General features: G+C 38.9%; 2 pseudogenes; one reads left to right on the top strand and one right to left on the bottom strand.

Annotated features, from left to right (window-relative positions):
- The first annotated feature begins 1,271 nt into the window (after positions 1–1,271).
- On the top strand, positions 1,272–6,467 carry LOC100463613 (annotated as a pseudogene).
- A 7,276-nt stretch (positions 6,468–13,743) lies between these two features.
- On the bottom strand, positions 13,744–15,013 carry LOC117796317 (annotated as a pseudogene).
- Between the last annotated feature and the right edge of the window lie 1,844 nt (positions 15,014–16,857).

Raw genomic sequence — 16,857 nt, 5'->3', positions numbered from 1 at the left:
CAAAAATCCTTCTGAAAACAACTACAGTGCTTATTCTCCATGAATCTTTCCACCTTATATCAAACATTCCAAAAAGTGACATTAAATTCTTTGAGAAAGACATCTCTACCTACACTAAAATTCTCCCAACACTTTTTATTCCGAATAGCTTCATTCTATGAAAAAAAAAAAAACCAAAACTATTATGTTTCGTAGGCAGCTTATCCAATATCCTCTCCTTAAAAGAAAAAGACTTTAAATTGAAAAATCCTTCCCCTGGTTATTCCAGTAGACAGCTTAATTTATTTGACTATACTATTAGATTCTTGCCTTGATGATTTTATTCTCTAGTATGCAGAAACAAATTGATAGTTGATGACATCTAACACAACCAGAAATTGAGGATTCCTTTAAGGGGAAGAAAAAGAAGAGAGAGTGTTTTTGGTTAAAATGGATTTCAACATAGTTAGGCTCTATTGTCCTTTAAAAATGACAACATTCTTTTTTGCCATTAGAAACAGAAAAATATTTTTATCTAGGAGCCATTTTAAACTATGAAGGATATTTAAAGTTAATCTTTTTATCCTTTATTAAAAGAAAATAAAAATGAAACAATCACTTCGTAAAGAATAGATTCGTCAATTCCTACAAAACAGCCTTCAGAAAAATGATTCAAATTATTCTTTATGTGTATTTATTTAATAAATATTCACTGAATGCCTGTCACTGTGCTAGGTACAGTCCCAAACCTTACGGAGTTTATATTTAAAGAGATAATCACACTAAGGAAAAATTATAATCGTGATGATTTTTCATTGTACAAAAAGATATGAACATTTCCATTTCCATAAGTATTTTTAACCTTCTTACAATAACCATTTCAAATAAGTGATAATATAAACATACTTGCAGCATGACCAAAACTTCTGACCTGGACACTGTGGAGTTAGAAAGTCAAGTTCCAGGCAAAAGAAATTGTGGCAAAGACTTTCTGAACAATAAAATAAATATATAACCTAAATTACTTTAGATCTTAATGAAAACGAGATTTACTGTACCCTTACCGAATAAACAAGTCTGATTGCATTTGGAAGTTACCTTCAACTAAAACCCTTCCTTGCAGATGCTTACCCCAGGATGCTGTGGGTCCAGAGCTACACCTGGTGGCCATACACAAACTTACAGGAAACTGTTCTAAACCGTTTAATGGAAATCTATTACAAGTTACGCCTGTGTTGGATGTACTGTATGGTGACTAACATAATAAAAAAACATTAAAAAAAAAAGAAGTTATGCCTCTGTTAATCAAAAGTAAGTATCTCTCAAGAAATTATTATTACTTGATAACTGGGGGAAGTTTTAAATTTTTCATGAAAAATAAATTTAAAAATATTACGGCAAAGTATAACAACATGTTAGTGGCAGAATTTAAATGATAATATATGGATACCCACTGGAAAACTCTCTTATCTTTGCTGTATGTTGGGAAATTTTCATAATAAAATGTTTAAAAAATTAAGAATTTTAAAAAAGTGTTCCATCACTGTTATTTATAGCACAAATACATTTTTAGGTAGTGTTTCCTACCTACATAATGTATGTCTTCATAATTCATGCTTTTGTAACAGTCTATGATATTGACGTACAATGAATTATTAAAGGATTCGCTTGTTGGGATGCCTGGGTGGCTCAGTTGGTTAAGAGTCTGCCTTTGGCTCAGGTCATGATCTCGGAGTCCTGGGATTGAGTCCCATATTGGGCTCCCTGCTCAGTGGGGAGCCTGCTTCTCCTTCTGACCATCCCCCTCTCTCTCATGCTTGCTTCCTCTCTCTCTCAAATAAATAAATAAAACCTTTGGGGCAAAAAAAGGGTTTATTTGTTCCACATTTATTCAGTTTCCAATTTAACATCTAAAAATGCCTATTTTTGTTTCTGTTAAAACATGTTTCAAAGACAAGTTTTTTAAGACTGATATCATTGGGATCAAAGAAGATAATCATTTTTATGGCTCATGAGACATTATCAAACTACTTTATACCAACTTCACACTGCTTTCATAAATGAAAACTGACACCAATTTAACCACAACCATGGGACCTGGCCATTTTAATATTTTGCTGCTTTACTAAGCATAAAAATATAATTTAGAGGTTAATTTGCACTTCTTTTATTTTTGAAAATTTTTTACATATTTATTCCTGGATTCATCTACTGGAATCTTAATAATTTTCTTATAAATTTGAATTATCACTTTATGTGTTGTAACTATTAACCCACTATATCCTAAACTCAGGCAAGTTTTTCTCATCACCTACCATTCTTTACATTTTCATTACGTTTATTTTTATATTTTCTAATCTGTCAGTCTCATCTTTTGTGATTTCTTCAATCCACTCAGAACTAAGAAATAGACTATTTCTTCATAAATATAATAAATATTTTAAAACATTTTTGTTTTCTTTTTTCCCCAAAGGAGCCACAGGACTGAAAGGAGCATGGTCCTCTCATGCCCAGGTGCCCCCCACCAGGGCATACGCTTGTCCATTGATGTCAGTGTACTTCAAAAAGGGGGAGCCATCTGGCAAAAATGTTACTTTTCCTGATGGGTTCAAGGCTACCATTCGACCTGATATTGTGAACTTTGTTCACCAGCTTGTGCAAAAACAACACACAGCCCTATGCTGTCAGTGAATAAGCCGGTCATCAAACCAGTACTGAGTCTTGGGGTACTGGCAGATCCGTGGCTTGAAGTCCCAGAGTTCGAGGTGGTAGGACTCACGGTTCTGGCCAGTGTGCTTTTGGAAATAAGTGTTGTGGGGGCTGCACATTTGCACCAACCAAAACCTGGAGCCATTAGCACTGCGGAATGAACACAACTCAAGCTATATATAATTTGCTCTGCCCTGGCTGCCTCAGCCTTACCAAACAGGTCTGTCTAAAAGTCATCATACTGAGGGCAGTTAAGATGGCGGAGGAGAAGGGGTCCCCTTTTTCAACAGGTCCCCTTTTTCAACTGGTCCCCTGAGTCGAGCTGGATAGGTACCAGACCAACCTGAACATCCATGGAATCAGCCTGAGACGCAGGAAGATACATATGGATCTCTACAAATGAACATCTCCAGCGCTGAGTATTGAGGTATGAAGCGGGGAGCTGTGAAGCCACACACAGATATCAGAAGATAAACAGAAGAGGGAGGGAGCCGCCGCATTCGGGCGCTGGGAAGCGGTAGCCACCTGCACTGAGGAGCGGGCAGACTTGCGGACCAGCACCCGCAAGAGAGCAGACTGAGACCATGAGTCCAGGAATGTGCGCGACCAGTCTGAAAACCGGAGCTCCAGAGTGCACAAAAAACAATGAAATGGAGCTCGACAGCGCGTGGAGGCGGCTGGCGGTGTTAGAAACACAAAGGACAGAGACGCGCGGGCCCTGGAAGTAAGGGCTGGGACACCGAGTGTGGGGCGCACATCCTGGGATGCTGCAGGATTGAGCAGCACCAACAGAAACAGAGTTAAAGTGGCCAGAGGGGCCCAGTGGAGAATAGTCTGCCATCCCTCTGTTCTGAGACAGAGGCTGAGATTTGGCTACTGCTGCTCTGACTCTTAGAAGAGGCACAGCAAACCACCAGGGAAAGCAGCCAGAGAACAAAAGCCTGGAAATACTGGCTCACAGTGTGCCCATCCCCATCCCCCCTCACAGGGGACAGGGAGAATCTACCCAAACAGGGTTGCCTGAGTATCAGCACGGCAGGCCCCTCCCCCAGAAGGCAGGCTGAAAAATCAAGAAGCCCCACATCCCTAAGATCCCTATAAAACAAGGGCACACGGCCTGGGTCCTGGTCAATAATTTGGGCTCTGGACAACCCACAATTCTCCTCATCAGAATGATGAGAAGGAGAAATCCCTCCCAGCGAAGAAAAGACAATGAGTCTGTGGCCTCTGCCACAGAACTGATGGATATGGATATAAACAAATTGTCAGAAATGGAGTTCAGAGTAACAATGGTCAAGATGATGTGTAGACTTGAAAAAAATATTAACAAAAATATTAACGAGAATATGGAATCTGTAAGGGTGGAAATGAGAGCGAATCTGGCAGAAATTAAAAATTCTATGAATCAAATGCTGTCAAAACTAGATGATCTGACGACAAGGGTGAATGAGGCAGAAGAGCGTATCGGCAATTGGAGGATGGGTGAGTAGAAGAGAAAGCTAAAATAGAAACTTGGCTCAAAAAAATCCAATCTCAAGAATGTAGGTTACGGGAGATNATATCGGCAATTGGAGGATGGGTTAGTAGAAGAGAAAGCTAAAATAGAAACTTGGCTCAAAAAAATCCAATCTCAAGAATGTAGGTTACGGGAGATTACTGACTCAATGAAACGTTCCAATGTCAGAATCATCGGCCGTTATTATTCAACATAGTATTAGAAGTCCTTGCAACAGCAATCAGACAACAAAAAGGGATAAAAGGTATCCAGATCAGCAAAGAAGAAGTCAAAATGTCTCTCTTCGCAGATGACATGATACTCTATATGGAAAACCCAAAAGAATGTCCATAAACATAAGAACTAAGAAGATTGGTAGGGGAAGAAAGGGATAAAGAAAGGAGGGTAATCAGAAGGGGGAATGAAGCATGAGAGACTATGGACTCTGAGAGACAAACTGAGGGCTTCAGAGGGTAGGGGGGTGGGGGAATGGGATAGACTGGTGATGGGTGGTAAGGAGGGCACATATTGCATGGTGCACTGGGTGTTATACGCAAGTAAAATCATGGAACTTTATATCAAAAACCAGGGATGTACTGTATGGTGACTAACATAATATAATAAAAAATATTATTATTAAAAAGAAATAAATAAAATAATAAATAAAATAAAAGTCATCATACTGAGGATATTCCCAAACTTTCTTTGGTGGTTGAAGATAGAGTTGAAGGCTACAAGAAGACCAAGGAGGTGGTGCCTGGGTGGTTCATTGGTTCAGCATCCAACTCTTGATTTTAGCTCAGCTCATGATCTCAGGGTTGTGGGATTGGGCCCCGTATCGTGCTCCATGCTCAACCGGGAGTCTGCATGAGATTCTCTCTCTCCCTCTGCCCCTTCCCCTCCCCGCACATGTGTGCACTCTCTCTCTCTCTAAAATAAATAAATCTGAAAAAAAAAAGAAGAAGAAGAAGAAAAAGAAGACGATGATGACAAAGGAGGCTATTTTGCTTCTTAAGAAACTGAAAGCCTGCTGGGCTGAAGCCTTTATTTGTTGGTGCAAGACTCTAGTGTTTTTCCTGCCTCAGTCATAGAAGCCCATACGGAAAAAGGGGCCAGAAACTCAAAGTAGTTTGGAATGCTGAGCCCCCTACATGGAGAGCAGTTGTTCTGCAGAATCCCAGTCCTGTGATGGACTTTATAGGAATGAGAAATAAACTTTTGTTAAACCATGAAAGAGAGAAAGAGAGGAAAGGAAAGGGAAGCGAAAAGGAAAAGGAAAAGGAGGAAGAGAGGAAGGAAGGAAAAGAGAGAAAGAGAGAAAAGGAAAGAAGGGAAAGAAGGAAGGAAGAGAGAGAAGGAGGGGGAGGGAAGGAGATGGGAGCAGAAGGGAGTGGAGGGGAGGAAAGGGGAGGAGGGGAGAGGAGGGAGGGAGGGAGGGAGGGAGGGAAGGAAGGAAGGAAGGAAGGAAGGAAGGAAGGAAGGAAGGAAGGAAAGAACGAACATAAAGCCTGGAATAATATCAAAAAGGTCTATGCCTCTCTGCAAATGAGAGCTGGAAAAGGCAAAATGAGAAACAATCATACTCACCAAAGAGGACCCTGCATCATCTATAATGAGGGCAATGGTATCACCAAGGCCTTCAGAAACATCCCTGGAATTAATCTACTTAATGTAAGCAAATCAGACATTTTGAAACTTGCTCTTGGTGGGCGTGTGGGACTTTTCTGAGTCTGGACTGAAAGAGCTTTCCTCAAGTTAGATGATCCGTATGGCACTTGGCCATACTCTTGAGGCTGCCTCCCTCAAGAGTATCCTACAACCTTCCCATGCAGAAGATGTTTAATACAGACCTTAGTAGAACTTTGAAAAGCCCAGAGATCCAAAGAGCCCTCTGAACACTGTGCAAGAAGAGTCATCGCAGAGTCCTAAAGAAGAATCCGCTGAAAAATCTGACAATCATGTTGAAGCTAAACCCACATGCAAAGACCATGCACTGGAACACCATTCTTCGCCAGCCAAGAATCACAAGTTCCAGATGGATCAGACAGCGGCAGCCTTACTAGACAAATCAGAAGAGAAGGGGGATCCAGGCAAGAAGCTGTGGGAGCGAAGAAAGGAAAGAAGGCTGTTCACGTTCAGAAGCAGAAGAAACATTTGGTGGGAAAAAAGCCTGCAGCTACCAAGAAACCAGCAGCTGAGAAGAAGCCTGCAAGGAAAAAAAAGAAAAAGAAAAAAACCCACCACAGAAGAAAAGAAGCCTGCTCCTGCATTGTTTACTCCATAAATGTCAAATCATTATGGACAGCTAATTTTGAGGGAAGACCTGATCAAAGGCAGTGAGAAACATGAAAAAAAATAAAATAAAATGTTTTCATTTTAATCTATACACATTCAATTCAGAAAGTAAAATTCCCTTTAAGAAGATAAGAAGGAAATAAATAAAAATGTGGCCGCTAAAACTGAGACTTCATTCTCCCAGAGCACGGTTTTTAAATGTGGTCCTCCCACATAGATGCATCAGAGATACTTAAGGGGAACTTGTGATAAACAGAGATTCTTCAGTCCCATCTCTGATACACTGAGGCAGAATCTCTGGGTACAGACACTGGGAAACTTTCATTTTTTAAAAAGATAACCAGATGATTGCCATGCAGATTTAGGATCAAAATTACAAAACCAGGAGAAAGATTTTAGGTGAGTCACACACGTGAGATAGTATTAAGATGCCTGACAATCAGGAGACACTCAAATACATTCTGCATGAGCACATACATGCATTTTTTTTCTTATAGGATAGTTTTTTAAGGTATAATTCACACACTACAAAATCCACCTGTTTAAAAAAGCAAATAATTCAGTGGTTTTCGTATATCCAGAGTTGTGAAACCATCACCACTATCTAATTAGAGAACATTTCCATCACACCAAAAAGGACACCCACACCCATCAGCAGTCACACCCTCTCCCTACTACTCCCCATTCCCAGGCAATCCCTAATCTACTTTCTGTCTTGATAAATTTACCTATTCTGGATAGTCCATAATACCCAGAAATGAAATGTTCAGATAAATGAAATCATACAGTATGCAGTATTTTGCGACTGACTTCTGACATTACACTTAGCATAATGTTTTTAAGGTTCATCCATGTTGTGGCGTGTTAGTATTTCATTCCTTTTTATGGCCAAGTAATATTCCATCATATGGATGCACAACATTATGTTTACCTTTTCATCAGTAGATGGATACTTGGATTGTTTCCACTTTTTGGCTATTATAAATATGCTGCCATGAATATTCATGTATGAGGCTTTTGTGTGAACGCAAGTTTTCATGACTATTGGGTAATTAGCTAGAGTTAACTCACCAGGCTGTAAAGTAACTCCGTGTGTAACATTTAGAGGAACTGTGAAACTGTTTCTCAAAGCAGCTATGCCATTATACATTTCCACCAGCATTACCAGCTTCTACCAGTCCTCCCCAAAGTTGCCATCTGATTTTCAATTCTAGCCATCCTAGTGGGTATGAAGTAGTATCTCATTATAGCTTGACTTGCATTTCTCTAGTTACTAATGATATTGACTATTTTCTTTTGTGCTTATTGGCCATTTGCATATCATCTTTGGAGAAATGTCTATTCAGACCCGTTGCCCATTTTTAAATCAGTTTTTTTTATTATTGAGTTACAAGAATTCTTTATGCTAAATACAAGTCCTCTAGCAAATATAGGAACCCCAATCTGTGGGCTTTTTACTTTCTTAATAGTGTCCTTTGAAGCATAAAAATTTGTAATTTAATAAATTCTAATATATCTAATGTTTCTTCTCTTACTTGTGCTTTTGGCATCCTATTTCAGAAAACTTTGTCTAACCCAAGGTCACAGAGATTTACACCTATGTTTTCTTCCAAGAGTTTCATAGTTTTAAAGTTTTATAACTTTACATTAGGTCTGTGAACCATTTTGAGTTCATTTTTGCATGTTGTATGAGATACAGGTGCAACTTCATTCTTTTACATATCCAGTTGTCTCAACATCATTTGTTGAAAAGACTTCATTCTTTAGTGAATTGTCCTGATACACTTGTCAAAAATCAGCTGACCATTATGAAATTTATGATAGAAACTCTCAATCCTAATCCATGGATCTATATGTCTAACCTTATGCCAGCACCCACACCATCTTGATTACTTTTGCTTTATAGTAAGTTTTGAAATTAGGAGTGTGTTCCTATACCCTATGACCCAGCCATTGCACTACTGGGTGTTTACCCCAAAGTTACAGACGTAGTAAAGAGAAGGGCCATATGCCACCCCAATGTTCATAGCTGCATTGTCCACAATAGCCAAATCATGGAAGGAGCCGAGATGCCCTTCAACAGATGACTGGATTAAGAAGCTGTGGTCCATATATACAATGGAATATTACTCAGCTATCAGAAAGAACGAATTCTCAACATTTGCTGCAACATGGACGGCACTGGAGGAGATAATGCTAAGTGAAATAAGTCAAGCAGAGAAAGACAATTATCATATGATTTCTCTCATCTATGGAACATAAGAACTAGGATGATCGGTAGGGGAAGAAAGGGATAAAGAAAAGGGGGGTAATCAGAAGGGGGAATGAAACATGAGAGACTATGGACTATGAGAAACAAACTGAAGACTTCAGAGGGGAGGGGGTGGGGGAAGGGGATAGACTGGTGATGGGTAGTAAGGAGGGCACGTATTGCATGGTGCACTGGGTGTTATACTCAACTAATGAAGCATCAAACTTTACATCGGAATCTGGGGATGTACTGTACGGTGATTAACATAATATAATAAAATAAAATTTAAAAAAAGGAGTGTGTTCCTAGAAAAATTGGATTGCTCTTTATTTGTTTTGGTTATTCTGGGTCCATTTCATTTCCATATGAATTTAAGGATCAGCTTGTCAATTTCTGTAAACACAGGCTCTTCAGAGGATTGGGAAGTATTACCAACTTGCCAATATTGTTTTCCAATCCATTAACTTTACTTTGACTTTATTTTGGTGTTTACTTTTTTTCACCAATATTTTGTAGTTTTAGTGTACAAGTCTTACACTTCTTTTGTTAAATTTATTCCTAATTATTTTATTCTTTCTGATGTTATTGTAAATGGAATTGTTTAATTTCACTTTCAGTTATAGAAATTTCTAGGATATAGAAATGCAATTTATTTTTGTGTAATGATCTTGTATCTGTAACCATGATGAACTTATTAGTTCTAAAAGTTTTTTAATGGACTTAGATTATCATTTACGATTTTTAAAAGATAAATCTAAGTCCATTTTTAAGATTATCTATATACAAGATCATGTCATCGCAAATAGGAATAGTTTTACATCTTCCTTTTCAATCCATATGCCTTTTATATCTTTTTCTCTCTCTTTTTTTAAGATTTTATTTGTCAGAGAGAGAGAGAGCACAAGCAGGGGAAGCAGCAGGCAGAGGGAGAAGCAGGCTCCTCTCTGAGCAAAGAGCCCGATATGGGACTCGATCCCAGGACGCTGGGGTCATGACAAGAGCCAAAGGCAGATGCTTCACCGACTGAACCACCCAGGATCCCCCTTTTATATCTTTTTCTTGTCTAATTGCCCTGGCTAGAACAAAACAGTCCAATGTTGAATAGTAGTAGCAGGAGTGGACATCTCTTGTCTTGTTACTGGAAAGCATCCATAGTGTTTTACCATTAAGTGCAATGTTAACTGTGGGTTATTTATAAATATTTATCAAGTTGAGAATGTTCCTTACTATTCTTAGTTTGTAGAGTGTTTTTATCATGAAAGGTTGCTGGATTTTGTCAAATGCTTTTTCTATATTTATTTATGTGATCATTGAGTTTTGCCTTTATTTTGTTAACAGTATATTATATTGATTGATTATCAAACATTAAACCTGCCTTGTGTTCTTGAGATAAATCTCAGTTGTTCATGGGTATAAATAATCCTTTTTAAATGTTGCTAGATTTGGAAAGAGGGAAAATGGCAAAGGAGAAGGATCCTAAGCTTACCTTGTCCCAAAGACACACCAAGGTAACAGCTACCTTTATGCAACTAACTCTGAAAATGACTTGAAGACTGGCAGAACAGACCTTTCATAGCTAGTCGCAGAGAAAATGCAACATTAAAAAGGGCAGGAGGGGCAGAGATGCTGTTGGGGACCAGACCCCCCAAGTGACCAACCACAAATAGGAGGGACAACACAAGCAAAGAGAAGCAAGAGGATCGGACCCCTTACTAGGCATCCCCAGCATTGGAGAACTGCACTGAGAAGACGAGTCCCCATAATGTCTGGCTTTGAAAGCTGGCAGGGCTTAACTCTGTGAGATTTAAAAATCAGTGGGCCTGGCTCCAGGACTGATGGAGGGCAATAGGAAACCAAGTCCCTGCCTTTAATAGCCAGCATACTAAATAACTCAACCCAAGACACAGCACAAAAGCAGCACCTGGAGTATACACAAAGGAAATTTACTAATATCAGAATGTGTGCCAGAGGGGCAAACACCTGCAGATTTCTACAGGAAAGAAAGTGCTAGTGGGCACCATTTCTCCTCCTCTCCCCAAGCCTAGATAGGCAGACATTTGCAGGAGCCAGGGCCAACACTCTACATCTACCTTGCTGGCACCTCATACCCTGCCCCATTGTTCTCCTGTGGCCCCACCCCAACCCACCCACCTCAGCAAGCATCTCTCCAAAGTGGCTCCTACTCTACCACACCCAGCAGGAAGCTTCAGCCAGGACCAGTGCTACTCCAAAGTGACTCCTCCCCTGGGGAGGCAGAGGAGATAACTACACACGTTAGTGTACCCCGTTCCTGAGGCCAGGCTTCTTAGCTGGCTGTGCAGGGAGCAATCCCTGTCCTTCTGTGGGCCTGCAGCTATGGCAGAAAGGCTAACTACAGATGGCTATGCTGACTGCTGGCCTCATAGACCAATGAACCTGAAGCAGCTTCAGCCAGGCCATTCGACAGTACAGGGAGCAAACCATGCCCAGTGTACCTATAACAAGCAAAGCAGGTCATTGAAGCCAGCTGGGCTAAAACAATCACGGCTCAGACACAACAGGAGGGCACACGGAGCCCACACATGGGACACCCCTGGAGTGCCTGATTCCGGTGGCAGGGGGGTAGGGGAGATTGCGCAATAGGCTTGAACCCTGAAACTTTCTTTACAATACCTTGTATCCAAGAGCACAGAGAAGGATCTGATATTTATTTGTCCCATGTTTTGTTTCTCCTGGGCCTTCCATGAGATACCTCAGCAGTAGAGCAGGCAACCAAACATTTAATCCATGAAGCAGGAAAATTACTAATGTTTATCCCGCAAGTCAAAAGCCAACTGAGCTACTGGGGCTAAAGAAGATTTTTTAAGTGAAAAAGAAAAGGGCATAACTAGAAGAAAATTATAAAAGAAAAAAATTTAATGGGTAAAAGTAAACATGGTAAAGGTAGTAGATCAATCATTATCATAAAGCTAGTCTGAAGGTTAAAAGACAGAAGTACTAAACAATTATATCTAAAATATTAATGGATTCACAAAATAAAAAGATGTAAAATATGACAATATATACATAAAATGTGGAAGGGAAATTAAAAATATACTGCTTTTAGAATGTATTTGAATTTAAACAAACATCAACTTAATATAGACTACTGTATACTTAGGATGTTATATATTAACTTCATGGTAACCACAAATCAAAACCTACAACACATAAGTAAAAAATAAAGAGTAAAAAAGCCAACCATAACACTAAAGAAAGCCATCAAACCTCGGGGAAGAGAGCAAGAGAAGAAAAGAACAAAGAAGACCTACAAAACAACCAGAAAACGATGAACAAAATGGCGATAAGTACATACCCATTTGTAATTACTTTAAATGTACATTATCTAAATGCTCTAATCAAAAGACACGGGGTGGCAGACTGGTTAAAAAAGAACAAGATCCATCTATATGCTGCCTGCAAGAATCTCACTTCAGACCTAAGGAAAGACTGAAAATGAAAGGACGAAAAAACATATTTCATCCAAATGGAAAGGAAAAAAAAGAAGCCAGGATAGCAATACTTATCAGACAAAACAGACTTTGGGTTTTTTTTTAAGATTTATTTATTTGACAGAGAAAGAGTGAAGGGGGGGAGGGGCAGAAAGAGAAGGAGAGAGAATCTCCAGCAGACCCCATGCTGAGCATGGAGCCCCATGTGGGGCTCGTTCTCATGACAGTGCGATTGTAACCCAAGCCAAAATCAAGAGTCAGATGCTTAACCGACTGAGCCACCCAGGCACCCCCAAAATAGACTTTAAAACAAAGACTGTAGCAAGAGATTTCAGGTGTTACACACTGATGAAGGGATCAATCCAGTAAGAGAATATAACATTGTAAAGATCTATGTACCCAACATAGAAGCACCTAAATACCCAAAAGTAAATATTAACAGACATAAAGGGAGAAACTGATGGTAATACAATACCAGTAGGAAATTTTAACACTCCACTTAACATCAATGGATAGATCACCCACACAGAAAATCAATAAGAAAACAGTGTCTTTGAACAACACATTATACCAAATGGACCTAACAGATACATACAGAACATTCCATCCAAAAAGAGAGTACATATTTGTTTCAAGTGCACATGAAACCTTCTCCAAGATAGATCACCTTAGGTCACAAAACAAGCTTCAGTAAATTCAAGAAAATTGAAATTGTATCAAGCATCTTTCCAACCACAATGCCATGAAACTAGAAATCAATTACAAGGAAAAAAATGAAACCTCTTCTTTAAACATTTGGTCAATTCACCATGAAGTCATCTTAGCCCGACCTTTCCTTTGTAAGAACTTTTTTTCTTTTTTTTTTTTTTAAGATTCATTCATCCATTTTGAGAGGGAAAGAGAGAGAGCAGAGGGAAAGAGAGAATCTCAAGCAGATTGTCCTACTGAGCACAGAGCCTAAAGCAGTGCTTGGTCTCACAACCCTGAGATCATGACCTGAGCCGAAATCTAGAGTCGGACACTCAACTGACCAAGCCCCCCAGGTGCCCCTGTAAGAATTTTCTAATTACTAATTCTCTTTTGTCATTATTGATCTACTGAAATTTTTCTGCTTCTTCTTGTGTCAATGTCACAGGTTTGTGTCTTTCTAGGAATTTGTCCATTTCACCTAGGTTATCTAATTTGTTGGCATACAGTTGTTAATAGTATTCCCTTATAATCCTTTTTAATTATGTAAGGTCTGTAGTGAAGTTTTTTCACTTCTGATTTTAATAACTGGAGTGTTCTTTTTCTTAATCAATCTAGCCAAAGTTTTCTCAATTTTGTTGATGTTTACAAAGACCCAACTTTTGTTCTCATGAATTTTATTGTTTTCCTATTCTTTTTTTCTGTTCACATCTTCATTATTTCCTTCCTTCTTGTTTTGGCTTTACTTTTCTCATCTCTTTCTAGTTTCTTAACTAGATAGAAACTAAGGTTAGGTTAGGTTAGATTATTGACTGACATCTTACTTCCTTTTTAAGTAAATTGTGGTCCAGTAGGTCTCAGGCCTCCACAATTGCCATGGTGTTGCTCAGCAAGCAGATAGCCCACTGGACTCTGGCCACGTTGCCTCCTGGCATCATGGCTGGATAGTTGTTGAAACTAGCTGGAAACCAATCTACAAACTGAACAGAATTCCTTGACTTAATGGCTGCAATTCCAGCATTCACATCCTTAGGGACCACATTTCCTCTGTATGGTAAACAGCAAGCCATAAAATTGCCAAGTCGAAAATCACTCTTGACTAGCTGGTTAGTTAGAGAACTTAAGAATGCAGTGGTATATCTGTCAGAGAGCTACTCATGGTAGGTTTTGAGAGCGGAGATGATGAGGGCAAAGGTTGTCACGGGGAAATGTATTCCCAGATAAGGTATAATGGTGGTCTGGAACTCAATTATTAGGTTTACATTCAAGGGCCCTTCAAACCAAAGGGAAATAGTAATGGAAGACTTATCAGCCTATTTATGTGGGAATAAAAGGGGTGTTCTACACCTAGTGTATGATGGCACATGTCATAGATGGTCATGGATGGTGAGGATAGTGTTGTAAGGCTCTACTATAGCAGTGGAGATCCTGAGGGCTGGATATACAAAGAACTCCAATTTAATCTTCCTGCTATACTCTAATCAAAGGCCACACCATTGGGGTGACTAGATGGTTACGTGTCCGACTCTTAATCTCAGCTCAGATCTTAATCTCAGAGTCGTAAATTCGAACCCCACGCTGGGTTCCACACTGAACACGGAGCCTACTTACAAAAAAAAAAAAAAAAAGAAGCCGCCACACCATTAAGAGAGATATAAATCCTGATTCAACGCTTTCTCCAAAGCTTCAGAAAGTTAAAAATCTCTTAAATTCACTGCAGTGTTCTCCAAAAGTCCAGCTTTTGGATCCTCTCTAGTTTAAGATTCACAGTCTCTGACCCCAGAGTTGTGAACTCAGGCATGGTTGTTTGCAGCATCTTCCTTTATGCTAAGAAGCTGCTCTGGGTGGAAGAGTGAATTGTACTTCCCTGCAAGAATCCCATCTATAACAGTTGGTTCTAGGTCTGGGAAGAGTTCTCTGGGCACACATGTCCCAGCTCTTGCCTCACAAAAGAAGATATGGAAAGGCATTAATATTCTCCATTTTACTATTTTCAAACTGATCCTTTTTATTGTCAAGAATGATGTCACTTGGCTGGATTCCATATTCTAGGCAACAGTGTTCCCAGAAAGTGCTCCCAGTCTGAATGCCAGCTTTGCCAATGTTAACAGAAAGGCATTTCCTCATGCTGATCTGAAGGTGTGAACACTGCTCTGACAGTGATTCTAAATTGTGTCTCTTACAGACAGTACATAATTTAGTATTTTTAAATATACTCTTTCTGTTTCTACCTTTTGCTTGGGAAGCTTAATACATTTGTATTTAATGTATCAATTATGATGCATTTTACATCTTTCATCTTGCTTTCTGTTTTCAGTTATGTCTTATCTTTCCTGTCTCTCTGTATCCCCACTACTATCTTCTTTAGTGTTAGATATTTCTAATATACCATCCCCTTGTTTCCCCTTTACCACAGTTTTTATTTTCTTAATGATTTCCCTGTTAATTATAATTAAAATCTTACTTAAAGCAATCTATTTTGGGTTAATACCAACCTAATTTCAATATGAACAATTTCAATGTTCAATAGCAAACAAAAACTTCGCCACAATATACTTCCATTTTCTCCCCTCTCTTTTGTACTCTAGTTGTCATACAAATTGTATCTTTACATATTATAAGCCCCTTAATACAGTTTTATAACTAATCAATGCTTTATGCAGTTTTTTTTTCACTCAGAAGAGTTACAAATAAAAATATATTTATACTGCCATCTATATTTATCTATAGAGTTACCTTTACCAGTGTCTTTATTTTTGTGTGTGGATTGAAGTTACTATCCAGTGTGCTTTCATTTCAGTCTGTATTGTTTTTTGTAGGGCAGGTATTTTAGCAATAAATACCTTCAATTTTTGTGTATCTAAGAATGTCCTAATGTTACAATGTCTTAATATTGCCTTCATTTTTGCTAGATATAAAATCTCGGTTGAGAGGGGGTTTTTTTTTCAGCACGTTGAATATGTCATCCAACTGAATTTTAGCCTTTATTATTTCTAATGAAAACTCAGCTGTTACTCTTACTGAGGATAACTTGTACTCAATGAGTCATCAGTCTTGCTACTTTGAAGATTCCTCTTTAGCTCTTTTAATAGTGTGATTATGACATCTTTGGATCTCTTCAAGTTTATCTTATTTGGAATTTTCTAAACTTCTTAAATATGCAGATTCATGTTTTTCATCAAGTTTGGAGTTTTTCAGCCATTATTTCTTCAAATATTCTTTCTACCCCTTTCTCACCTCTCCCTCTAGACTCCCTCTAGGCTGTTGGTATCCTTGAAGGTGTCCCCACACACCTTAGTCTTTTTGGTTTTCTTCATTCTTTTTTCTTTCTGTTCCTCATTCAAGATAATCTCAATTGACCCAACTTTAAATTCACTGATCAAATTTTGTCAATCCAAATCTGCTTGAGCCTAATGAATTTTTCATTCCAGTTATTTTACTTTTCAGCTCTCTAATTTCTATTTATTTCTTCTAATTTCTCTTTATTGATATTCTTTATTTGGTAAGAGACTGTTCTCATACTTTCCTTTTTTTTTTTTTTCCCCAGAGAGGGAGTGGGGAGGAGAGGAAGAGAGAGAATCTTAAACAGGCTCCATGTCCAGCACCAAGCCTGGCATAGGGTTTGATTTCACAACCCTGAGATCATGACCTGAGCCAAAATCAAGAGGCAGATGATCAACCAATTGAGCCATCCAGGCACCCCCTTCTTGGTCTTCTTGTAGCCTTCGACTCTATCTTCAACCACCAAAGAAATTTTGGGAACTTCCTCAGTATCATGACCTTTAGACAGGACCTGCACTGGTAAGGCTGAGGCAGCCAGGGCAGAGCAGATGATATATATCTCTTAACTGGCTCAGGCACCCAGGCATCCCTCCTTTAATTCTTTAGATATGGTTTCCTGTAGTTCTCTGAACGTATTTAGAATAGATGATATGTGTACTAAGTCTAACATCCAACCTTGCTCTTAGACA

Source organism: Ailuropoda melanoleuca, chromosome 1 (assembly GCF_002007445.2).
Source record: "Ailuropoda melanoleuca isolate Jingjing chromosome 1, ASM200744v2, whole genome shotgun sequence".
NCBI lineage: Eukaryota > Metazoa > Chordata > Mammalia > Carnivora > Ursidae > Ailuropoda > Ailuropoda melanoleuca.
This window is presented reverse-complemented; position numbering and strand designations above follow the sequence as displayed.